Below are 12,510 nucleotides of genomic sequence, written 5' to 3'. Positions count from 1 at the left end.
TTGTCCAGCCTAGTACCCAAAATTATCCAAATCCCCTATTACAATTCATTGGCACAAAACTTCTATATTTTATAAGAGATATAAATATGGGCATGGTAAAAAGTCTTCTAAATAAAATGGTAATCATTAAATAAAATAAATAAGCAATAATAAAACATTTCCTCAAAGTCCAAACTACTAATAATTCAGGACTGCTCCCTCTATTCATTTAACCTGTTCCATATTTCTCTTATACTGCGTGGATTAGACGTATTAGGTCTTAAGAGTGAGGGGGCACAGGGAGTACAATTAAAACAATTAAAACAAAGCAATAAATACCCTGTAAATGCTTTTTCTCCACTTGTTATATTATTTAAATAACCTCATTAGTCAAATCAAAAACTAATTTTTGCATATTGGTGCAAAACTACAGTGCACTCACGCGCTTTTTCCATGGCAGCAAGGAATCAGCTGGTGTAAAGTTTTGCAACCTACATCTAGTGCCATATATCCACGATCGTAGAACCCCAAAAAAAATTTGCCCTGGGGTTTTGTACCTTTGCAGTTGCAAAATGACTCTGGATGTCTAATATGTAATAAATCAGGCAAAGCTTGATGCTGATTGGATGGTTTGAGTTACTAAACATTAGCACTTTGTCATTAGATCACCCCCAGGTTTGTATCTATTCTTATTCAAAACCACAGAGCTTTATGGTCTGATAGTACTGACAATTAAAGCAGCAATGTTCTTCATTATGGTGATGTAGTAGTACATGACCGTTCCAGGATCCATTTAAATGGATAATTTGTCCTGATGTGCCCTTATTTCTCTATAAATGTAATTGTATCACGTGCTCTGCCGAGATACAATGTAACACCATCCAGACATCAATAGGAAGGTGCCAGCCAGCAACCAACGTGCAGTGTGGCTGGAATAAATATTACAGCAAAACACAGACCGGGGTGGGAGGATAATAGGGATAGCTGACAGCATGGACAGACATCCCCCTCCTCTGTCTGCACTTGAAGGGGAGGGGGGCCTAGGGCACCTAGCATCCTACCACTGACCCTGGGTGAATATGACTACATAAAATGGGGAACATTTCTGAAAATTGCCCCTAGCACCCAGATTCTGAAAGTTACTTTTCTGGCAGAAAATGAAAGCAAATATCAGATTTGTTGCTATGGGTGATATCAGCTTCCTATATGTTTACCTATGAACATGTAACTCCCAGACCCAGCGCTTGCTTAAGGGGAAAGGATGGATCCCAGGAGTTGATTGACATGGTGTGCGGAGTTCCTGGCAAAAAAAATTAATTCCCAGAATCCACAGGCTGTCAGGAGCAGGCAATTATATAAGAGCCCACCAGAAATTGGGGGGGGGGGGGAGGAGAAGACGATACAGACACAACTTCTACACCAACAGACAAGGCTGCCAGTTTGGTGAATAAAGCTACCAATCTCTCTGACAAGGCTGCAAGACTATTAGAGCTAGCTGCAAAACTATGAGAGGGAAGTGTCAATCTCTTAGGTGAGTCTGCCACAGCCAGAGAGTAGCATACCGGGTCTCCCGCAGCTAAAGCAGGACAGGCAGAGGCAGCAGGGGCAGGCTGGTCTGGAGGGCTGCCCCCTGGGCTGGTCCCATAGTGGGCTATCTTGGGCTGAGTCACTGGGCCACCTGCACTTTAAAATAGGCTGCAGTGTTGAGTATTGCCCCCCCCTGGGCTAAAATTTGCCAGCCCTCCCCTGAGTACAGGTCCTGCCCATGGAGAGAGAGGCAGCTGCCAGCCCTGAGGAAAAGACACCAGCACAGAGGGAAGAAGAGGTCCTGACACACCCCAGAGATCCAGGAAGAGTCCAGGAAGAGTCCAGGGGGTAACTGTATTAAGCAGTGGATTCTGCAAGTCACCAATATTCAGCGACTTTGCAGAAGAAATTCAAAATGACAACGGCTTTCAAGGCAAGGTTCTAGCTGTCCTTTTGTAGAATGTACTAAATAAATGATAGCTAGAATCTGATTGGTTGCTGTAGGCAACATCTCCACTTTTTCAAATTCGCAGCTTGATAAATTTACCCCCAGGAGTGTTCTAGTTGTCTGCTACTTGTTTCTTTACAATTATTCCAGATCCCTGTTGCTGATATTGCTGTTGCTTTCTTCCAGTTGCCATATGGGATGGAGAGTCACTGGAGGACACTCCAGATCTTTGACTCGTGCTCAAAGAGTCAAAGATCTGGAGACCTCCAGCTCTCCAGAGTTGATCAGTGTCATCTTCACGTGTCAGTAGCCTGCCTAACACTGCACTGCGTCACAACCAGAGCTATTCGCCCGTGGGACAGTCCGAGACCGTCTTATTGCCTTTCATTGTCCTGTACTGCTATGAATTCTCTGTCCTCACCTAATCCTACCATCCACTTAGCAATGACCGTCTACTTTACTTCCCATTCACTACACTAGTTGAGCAATACTACTTATGTGTGTACTGATCTACAAGCTCACTTAGACCTTTCCTCACACTGCCTCAAACCAGAGGCTACAGCCTGTCACACATCGGGGTCTAGACCGCACTTACCTCCTCCGCTGCTGTCATATTACAGCTACCTGGGTTTCTCCTGGTCACCTGCAGCATTCCTGTCCATCACATATCTGTTTGTAAACAAACACATATTGTTTGTTCTGCTGCATGGGTGTGGCCATCTTGGATGCAGTCAGGTGATCATTCAAGACCAACTGGATTCAGCAGCTGTGATCACATGAACTGTGCAGCCAATAGTTGTTTGGAACACCCTATTTAAACCTGCTGCTGAGATCTGTTCATTGCCAGAACAACTCACTTCTCTCTTGAGGATAGGGCTAGGCTACAGGTTCCAGTTGTTCCTGCTTCACAGTGTTTGCAAAGTGATTCTCTTCAGTGTACATCCTGCATTACCAACTACATATCACTTTGCAAGTACCCTGCATTCTAAAGACAATATCTTCCAAGCATCCTGCATTATCCAGAGTTCATCATTCTGCAAGTACTTTGCTCTTTCAAGCAGCTCATTTTCCTGCAATATTCTGCATTCAGCAAGAGTGCTCACCTCAGTATCTATTCTGCAGTACCAGTGGCTTTAATGGAATCACCTGTTCTGTTGCTGGTTCTGAGTCTCTAGGACTTATTTCCAGTTCCGTGTATCTGTCTGTGGGTTCCAGGCCTGTGGCTGCCACGCAGTCCTGAGTTCGACATTCTGTGTCATGGTTCTGAGTTCCTAATCCCTGTCTCCAGTTCCAGTTCGCTCTGTTCTGAGTTTCCGTGTGTTTCCTAACTGAGTTCTTATTAGTGGGTTCCAGTCCCGTCTGCGTCGCTGCAGGAGCCGGGATTGAGTTCCCATGAACAGTTCCAGTCAGGTATAACACCGGATTCCAGTCCAGTGCTCACGCTCAGACTCCGGTCCTTGTACTCCTATACTGCTTGTGCTACTCTGAGAAAACTCTACATGAGCAGAAAGATCATCCAGCCCGCTAGGTTCTGTTTCAGTCCCGCTCCAGCTAGGCCCAAGGGTCCCGAATCGGATCAAGAAATACGGACGACCGTGACACAGCCCCTATTATAATTTCTAAAGAACTTTGTTTCCCAGTGCAGAATAAACCTCCAGGTACAGACAACCCCTGTGAGTGACCTGCGTCTCGGCTCGTTTCGCAAGGTAATCCCTATGCACAGTAATTCTTAGATATTACACGCTGTATCCAGCTGTGACGCTGCATTGCATTCTTCATTAGTGACACCCCCTTGTCCCAGCATGTAAATGTGCGCATTGTGTTATCACTACGTCTTACTACTTCCTAATAAGAGTTAATACCTGAGTATTGTCACGCCGCTTAATACCATTACATTGCTTCATGTGTTTCATATTGTCATTGTATTGTCAGTGTCCTATTCTGTTCTGAATGCTGTTGTAAAGAGGTGCTGAGCGGTGGAGCCAGACTTACCTGGTCGCCGACATTGGGATGCCGGTAAGTCTTTCTCATCGTCTCCTGACCTTGGACTAAGTGAATCTATGAAGATTCGCTGTAGTGCAATCAGAAGCCACCACAGTGAGCCAATCAGAGCTTGCCATGGCCAGTTTGAATTTGGGCACCGCTGTGAACCAGTCTGTGCTCGCTGCATCATCGCCCTTCCCACACGCAACAGTTTACACTTAGCAGCTGCGAGCGCCAAGCTCAGACTGGAGAGAGACCCAAGAGGCTCTGGAGACAGGTCAGCGCACAAGTCAGAAGAGCTGCAGCTGAAGACAGAAGACGGTAACAGCCATCAAAGAGCCAGAGAACATCTGGGTCAAGAGAGAAGACTGCTGGAGACCATCCACAGGAAAACCAGCAGGGGGACATCACTGAGCAACCACCTAACCCACTCTGCCATCTGACCTAACGGATCAGAACACACACGGACAACCTGTGATTTTCCAGGTGTTGTGAGATTACAAGCCCCAGCATACATTGCCAGTAGATAAATAGCTCTCAGGGCATGCTGGGAAATGTAGTTTCACAACACCTGGAAATTCACAGGTTGGCCATGCCTGGTGTAGAACTGTTATAGGAAAACCAGTAGCTCAGAGGAGCCAAGAACTGAGGATGTCCAACAGCTCAGAGGATCACCGGCCAGAGCTACGTATAAGACTTTCCACAGATCTTGTGTCAATGTAAAAGGATTTGCGGTAAAAGGTTAAATGTATGTGATTTATCCTTCTCCAGTGGGTGTGGTGTTTATTTCGTCTTTTGGGTGTGTTTGTATAGCTGTAAGGGATGTGGGGAGGGGGATGAATGAGCAGATAGACGTCCTCAGGGACTGAAATACAACCTGTCCTCAGAACACGCTGCACCCACGGAGAGGGGCAGTATACAGACGCTGGACCCACGGAGAGTGGCAGTATACACACGCTGGACCCACGGAGAGTGGCAGTATACACACGCTGCACCCACGGAGAGTGGCAGTATACACACGCTGCACCCACGGAGAGTGGCAGTATACACACGCTGGACCCACGGAGAGTGGCAGTATACACACGCTGGACCCACGGAGAGTGGCAGTATACACACGCTGGACCCACGGAGAGTGGCAGTATACACACGCTGGACCCACGGAGAGTGGCAGTATACACACGCTGCACCCACGGAGAGTGGCAGTATACACACGCTGCACCCACGGAGAGTGGCAGTATACACACGCTGCACCCACGGAGAGTGGCAGTATACACACGCTGGACCCACGGAGAGTGGCAGTATACACACGCTGCACCCACGGAGAGTGGCAGTATACACACGCTGCACCCACGGAGAGTGGCAGTATACACACGCTGCACCCACAGAGAGTGGCAGTATACACACGCTGGACCCACAGAGAGTGGCAGTATAGACACGCTGCACCCACGGAGAGTGGCAGTATACACACGCTGGACCCACGGAGAGTGGCAGTATAGACACGCTGCACCCACGGAGAGTGGCAGTATAGACACGCTGCACCCACAGAGAGTGGCAGTATAGACACGCTGCACCCACAGAGAGTGGCAGTATAGACACGCTGCACCCACAGAGGTGCACAGATGTTTCCTCACTCTCATGATTACATGCTGCCTATATGTACACTGCTAATCTGGATTCTTCTATCTTCTAATGTGCTCTGCCCCAGTGTGTGAATGTGTCATGCACTTTAGAGAATATTGTCACTTTTATGGATTTTGGCTGCATCAGCGTCTCCAGCTGAAACAGTTCTATTCTGGAGACCGGCGTCAGAATGAGTGACAGATTTTCATCAGTGTCATGACAACCTGCCGGGGTGACTTGGAGATGTATCTATCCTCCCTATAACATATATTGTAACTGGTATCATTTTATGTCACGTTCTCAGGTGTTTAGAGACAAACCTCGAACCCTGCGCTGATTTATTAATCAATAGATAAGGCAGAATGAACAACACCAGTGGGAAATGTCAAAACATTTGATAAAAGTATTGCAATATATAAACACAAATGCCAATGTAAAAAAACATTAATTAAATTGCACTAATATACCCTCTATGTATGTAAGAGTGATCAAGGAGAGATTTTCCCATTAATAATAAACATACTTTCTGAATATGTAATAAGTTTCAGAAGTACAGTTCCGAACAAAAAAACTACTTAGTATTGTGGGGCCAAGAAGCTTCTTGTACGGAAGTTTATTTATTTTTATTTTTTATAGCGCCACTAATTCCGCAGCGCTGTACAGAGAAGTCATTCACATCAGTCCCTGCTCCATTGGAGCTTACAGTCTAAGTTGTACTATTTGATGCTACTTTGGACATACTTTTTTCAGCCCCCTCTAGCTACTAATAATTATCTGTTTTTTGCCACCGCAATGATGACGGATGACTTTTTCGGGCAATTTAATAAGTTGCGTCGGGAGAGCAGATTCAATAGGAGGCCGAGCCGGCAATGACTTGTTTTAAATGAAGACTCCTAGGGTCGCGCAGTTGCCATTTGCGGTAATTAGCGCAGGGGAGAGAAGCAAAGATGCCAAAACGGGATTCAAAGATCAAATCGAAATTCTCCCTGGTCCTGGCCGGATGTGTAAACTAAATGGAGGGGGAGGGGCCTAGTGATGTCATGGACCCAGCATAGTGGCCCCGCCCCCTGTTTTTATTGGTTTAGAGCAGTGGTGTCCATTTTGGGGCGGGGCTAATGACACACTTCTTCGAGCCCCGCCCCCCACACACCCACCTGCCCCCCTGGACCTCCCGAGAATCATCTTCTCCATGTTGGCAAGTATGTCATATATATCTAATTCACTTCAAATACTGCATTAATTCCTATATACAGTATAAAATGTAGGTGCATTACAAAATCTTGGAACATTGAAAGGGGAATGGAGAGAAATTGGTAAAGGTTGTACCCATTAATCAAGTGGAAAAGCTCCATATCGACCAAAGGGTCACCCCGCTGGGTTATAGACTCACCGGGTCTCTTATAATACATGGTGAAGCCTATTTATACAAAGGATTGTGGCGGGACAAGTACCACCAAAATCCTTCTTCCATTATCGCCATCCACTTTATCATTTATCTAACGCATATTTTCAACTGGGAATTGTTTTAAAATAATTATTTTTTAAATATCTTTTTTCCACTAAGTGGAATTAAAAGCCGGAGTCTGAGCTTCTAGTTCCTCTGCGCAGGAGAGACCTGGAGAAGGGGAACGGGGGGGTCATGGATGCCGAGATCCCATCAGACTGGGGGGTAAATTAACTCCCCCGGCCAGTATCGCTCATCGCCCTCGGCGAGGTTTAATGGTAAATCATGGCGATAGGTTTTCTATCGCTGCTATCAGCAGCCTTATCGCCATTTATTAGTAAACGGTAATAATAATAAATTCAGCCTTAATTAGCATTTATCATATGTGAAAGGAATTCAGAGGATCGTGGCTGGCTACAGGGTCTGATTAAGGGTACAGGCCCCCTAGGCTAATACGCTCATAGCGCCCCCTTGCCTTCCACGCCAGGCGAAAACATGGTAGGTAGAAACGAACTTGTCCTTAATTTAAAATCCAACTTCCTTCCCTGCTCCCTGACAACAGAATCCTATATCAGAAAAGCGCCCAGAGACTTCCTACTAAAAGACTCTAACAGAGTCTTACAGCACTATGCAGCCAGCATTATTTTTTCCTGCTTGCATGCGCCCGGGTGTTAGATCACTGGCCGGGCGCTGCAGCAGTAGAGTAACAGCGTCCCGGTTGTTGCCCAGGCAACCGGGACGTAGGAGGAGGAAGTGACGTCCCGGTCGTCATGGAGATGGCCGGGACGCCTGGCGCTGGCGGATGTGAGTCGCGGCGGCCCTTCGGGGAGCCGCGGCTCCTAACAGATATGAGGAAAACTACTTCACAGAAAGGGTAGTGGATAAGTGGAATAGCCTCCCATCAGAGGTGGTAGAGGCTAATACAGTAGAGCAATTTAAACATGCTTGGGATAGACATAAGAATATCCTTATAAAGGATCAAATAGGGTTTGAGGTTACCATAGGTTAAATATTGGGCAGACTGGATGGGCCAAGTGGTTCTTATCTGCCGTCATATTCTATGTTTCTATGTTTCAATTTCGTTTTCATTAAAATCAGAGCTGTATAGCAGGACGGAAAAATGAACGAGCGCTACTGGGGGTGAAGATATAAAGGGGGGAGGGCGCTCTGACCGCCTGAGGGTGACTCATTGCTTTCACGCTTTAGAATGGAAACACGTCAAGATTAAAACCTTACTAGATTTGTCTTTCTTCTTTTCTTTTTACTTTGGAGAACAACTATTCTCTAATATTTTAATATGAATTTCAGTTTATACACCTCTACCTGCCACGATTTCGCCCCCCCCCCCCACCCCTCAAATCTTGCCCCCCTAGGCTGCAGCCTAGTGAGTCTATTAGATACCCGGCCTAGTTCCAGCAGATATAGATCTTTGTACATCAGCAGAGTCTGTATCACCAGTAGCAGGTGCAGGACGCTGCATTACAATACAACTCACAAAAGTAAAGAGTAAATGTGAAAAAACAGGTATTGTTAGGTTTTACTGTCTGTCAAGAGCCACGCCGAAAAAAAACACCCCCTTTTGCTGCGGACACTGGATTATCTACCTCGTGCTTCTGCCAGCTTCAATTCACAGTCAAAAGGAGACAGAATTAGGAACACGTTGTATCCACGATCACCCTTCCTAAAAAAGACATTACTTCAGCCCCCTTCCGTGCCTCCCCCTTACCAATCTCTGCTCAGGCTGGAATGTTTTTCTAAGCCTCTCCCCCGCATGTTCACACAGCAAAATCTCTGACATCCCAACCCACCCAAGATACAACGCAGGGTGGGCACAAGCAACCCCTCTGACTTCTGTATCAGCAATTAATGTAAGGGAAGGAACCAGCCCGCCCTGGAGAGGATCTGAATTTCATGGCCATTTTTAGCTGTAAGAAATCTCTAGAGAACGGGTATAATCAGATCACAAGGGACGGCCGCATCGCCGGGCTGCGTCACTGGTAGTAGCGAGTGTCAAATACATTTATTTCTGCTTTTTCTACTACACAGAGGAAACTTTGACACCGGCGCTGTTTAATCCCAGCGGATTATGTGACCATTGTAGTGATAATCATCATCATCAGTTATTTATATAGCACCACTGATTCCGCAGTGCTGTACAGAGAACTCACTCACATCAGTCCCTGCCCCATTGGAGCTTACAGTCTAAATTCCCTAATATAGACACAGAGAGAGAGAGAGAAATTAGGTTCAATTTGATAGCAGCCAATTAACCTACCAGTATGTTTTTGGAGTGAGGGAGGAAACAGGAGCACCCGGAGGAAACCCACGCAAACACAGGGAGAACATACAAACTCCACACAGAAAAGGCCATGGTCGGGAATCGAACCCACGAACCCCAGTGCTGTGAGGCAGAAGTGCTAACCACTGAGCCACTGTGCTACCCATGCAGCATGACAATAAACATTGATCTGTAAATATACAGGTTGTTAATATTATTTCTAAGGCACCAACAGGTTCTGTAGAGCTGTACAATATAGACAGTGTATACTGAAACAAACTGATACAGAAGGGGGAATAGTTTACAATATAAGCACACACACACACACACACACACACACACACACACACACACACACACACACACACGGCCACAGTGTATCCATCAATCCGAAGGAAGGGAAATATTTAGCCTTACACTAGAAGATAAATAAATAACATTCTCAGTTTATGGCATGACATGCTCAAAAAGTAACAGTTACATACAGAGAGTAAAAAGTGTGCAAAACAAATCCAATAGTTCAATGTCTTGTACAACCAGTGTAACCGACCGTGACTGACCGCCAGGGCCGGATTAAGGGAATGGAGGCCCCTGGGCTAAGGGGGCCTCCATCTCCCCGTGAGGGCCCCCCCCCCATGATCTGAGCCGCCCAAACCACTACCCCCCGTGATCCGAGCTGCCCCATGGCACTTACCTCCTTCCCCGAAACGCTGTACTCTCTTTACTGAGGAGATCTCGTGAGAGTGAGACTCACAAGATCTCCTCAGTAAGGAGACTACAGCGTGACGGGGAAGGACCGCGGTGAAAGTGCTCAGCAGCACTGATCGGGCCGGGGGGGCCCCCGCCCCCGACCGATCAATAATGTTGCTGAGCACTTTCAAGGGCCCCCTGGATGCCCAAGGCCCCTGGGCTGTAGCCCAGTTAGCCCTAGGTTTAATCCGGCCCTGCTGACCCTACTGGTGGCACCAGACGATCGCCGACTGCGAATGCCAACTGCGCAATTGTTGTAAGAGAATTCAGCTGCCACCACTAGGCTCCTTCAACGGGGCCTAGTATCGATTACTTCTGGGTAGCTGCTACAGCGCCTCTTTGCTGTGGGTTGTTTGGTACCCCCAGACCGCTTACTATGGATAGGACTGGGTTGCCGGCAGAGCATTGACACACAGACGCTGGGTTCAACACAGGACAGCCGGGGAGTGTAAACTCGTATCTGTCACAGGATACAGCAGGCAATAGACGTCAGCTAGAATTTTCAAGCAGTGATGGTTTATTGCTCAATAGTCCTGACAAGGACCTTTACACACTAGTTTGAGGTGCTATCGATCTCCAGAAGCTCAAATGGTATAATACATAACATGGTGAAACAGGGATCTTTTTAAACAGTTTTGGACACATAACCTGGCAGGAGGTAATCCAGCCCCCTTCCTACCTGGCACCACAAGTCTGAGATATGACATAAGATATTTAGCATCAGGCTGTAATGTTCTCTAGACTTGAGATAACGAAGTTTTAAACTTTACCAAAAAATTTACATCAATCTGTGATTTCCTAAATTACTTGCTGGTTGCATTATTCATGTAGTTCGTATATCTTTGTAACAAGACAGAGATAAAGATAAAGTCCTGCTGCTTAGCATTCGGGCTAATTTGGTTACTCCTGAGATTAAAAGACTTAATTAGCATGATTTGTCTGCCTTTAGAAGTTACAAAACAAATTTCTCCTACATGTCATCCAGCCTCAGAAATCAATACATTTCCAATACAGAAATACAACACAATATCAAAAATCAGTACATTTGCAATGATATACATTGGCGCACTGCACCCCTAATTGAAATTAGAGATGTTCACTGACCCCCGTGTTTTGGTTTTGGTTTTGGATCTGGATTAACTTCGTGTTTTGGTTGTGGTTTTGGCAAAACTGCCCTTGCGCGTTTTGGATCCCAATTTTTTTTCTAAAACCCCTATTTTTTGGGCTAAAATCACAGAAGTTGGCTCTTTTTTATCTTTACATTATTATCAACCTCAATAACATTAATTTTCAGTCCATTCTTGTCAAGTGACAAGAACACTGCTACCCCTGTTTCTGTGTGAGCAATGGCACTGAGCAATGTCACTGGAGAATGGAGAGTGACAAGAACACTGCTACCCCTCCTGTTTCCGTGTGAGCAATGACACTGAGCAATGTCACTGGAGAATGGAGAGTGACAAGAACACTGCTACCCCTCCTGTTTCCGTGTGAGCAATGACACTGAGCAATGTCACTGGAGAATGGAGAGTGACAAGAACACTGCTACCCCTCCTGTTTCTGTGTGAGCAATGACACTGAACAATGTCCCTAGAGAATGGAGAGTGACAAGAACACTGCTACCCCTGTTTCTGTATGAGCAATGGCACTGAGCAGTGGAGCTGGAGAGTGACAAGAACACTTCTACCCCTGTTTCTGCGTGAGCAATGGCACTGAGCAAGGGCACTGGAGACTGGAGAGTGACAAGAACACTCCTACCCCTCCTGTTTCTGTATGTATGTTTTGCCTTGATTCAGATCCGAGGACGTGCGGAAATAAAGAGCCGGCTTGCGAGTCTACTCAGATCCCCTAAGTTCGGGTGGGCTCGGTTTTCAGAAAACTGAGCCTGAGAATCTCTAATTGAAATACATTTTTGCAATGAGTCATTTATAAGTGATCCAGTCACACCCACCACATATGTCCACCATTTCTGAGCCTTCAGATCCACAGCCGACGTATCAGCCTCTTGCTCACCACCATACTGCCCTATTATATACAGTTTCATGGATGGAATGCTGATGATAAATATACAAAGCCCCAGACTTACAGCCTCATGCCACCATAACAACCCAATTCCAACATACAATCCCCTAGATACCAGGATACACATTCCACTGCCACCATAACTGCACCCCCAGCCCCATGCCACTATACCCACCTCATTGTAACATATACAGACGATGAGACCGTAACTGCTCCATGCCGCCATAACAGACAGAACAGTGCTCTCCCCATAGCGGTGTGAGCTCTTAGTCACTCAGCTCAACAATGCTAGAGCGCAATGACTACATTTCTTGTACAATGATTTACTATAGTGAGCACAAACCTATGTTGTTTCCTTACATTAGCTAGTTCTGCTTTACCAACATCTTCAGTGTCCTGATGGTGTCTGATGCAGGTGAACAAACTGACAGCGCTGTGAGTTGAACTGTACCAATACTCCAA

The 12,510-nt window shown here is 46.2% G+C and overlaps 1 protein-coding gene across 3 annotated transcripts in view; it reads right to left on the bottom strand.

Annotated features, from left to right (window-relative positions):
• ZBTB7C (zinc finger and BTB domain containing 7C) overlaps positions 1–12,510 on the bottom strand; it is a 179,722-nt gene that overhangs the window by 101,736 nt on the left and 65,476 nt on the right. The window contains exon 1 of one of the 3 annotated variants that reach the window (XM_075185933.1): positions 2,550–2,627. The exons of the other annotated variants lie outside the window; for them this stretch is intronic. The gene's annotated coding sequence lies outside the window, so the exon portion shown is untranslated. Of the gene's footprint in view, positions 1–2,549; positions 2,628–12,510 lie in introns of those variants that run through there. 3 annotated transcript variants of the gene reach the window in all.

The sequence above is a fragment of the Mixophyes fleayi genome, chromosome 1, assembly GCF_038048845.1.
Source record: "Mixophyes fleayi isolate aMixFle1 chromosome 1, aMixFle1.hap1, whole genome shotgun sequence".
Taxonomy (NCBI): domain Eukaryota; kingdom Metazoa; phylum Chordata; class Amphibia; order Anura; family Limnodynastidae; genus Mixophyes; species Mixophyes fleayi.
Note: the sequence above shows the minus strand (reverse complement) of the source record. Positions and strands in the feature narration are given on the sequence as shown.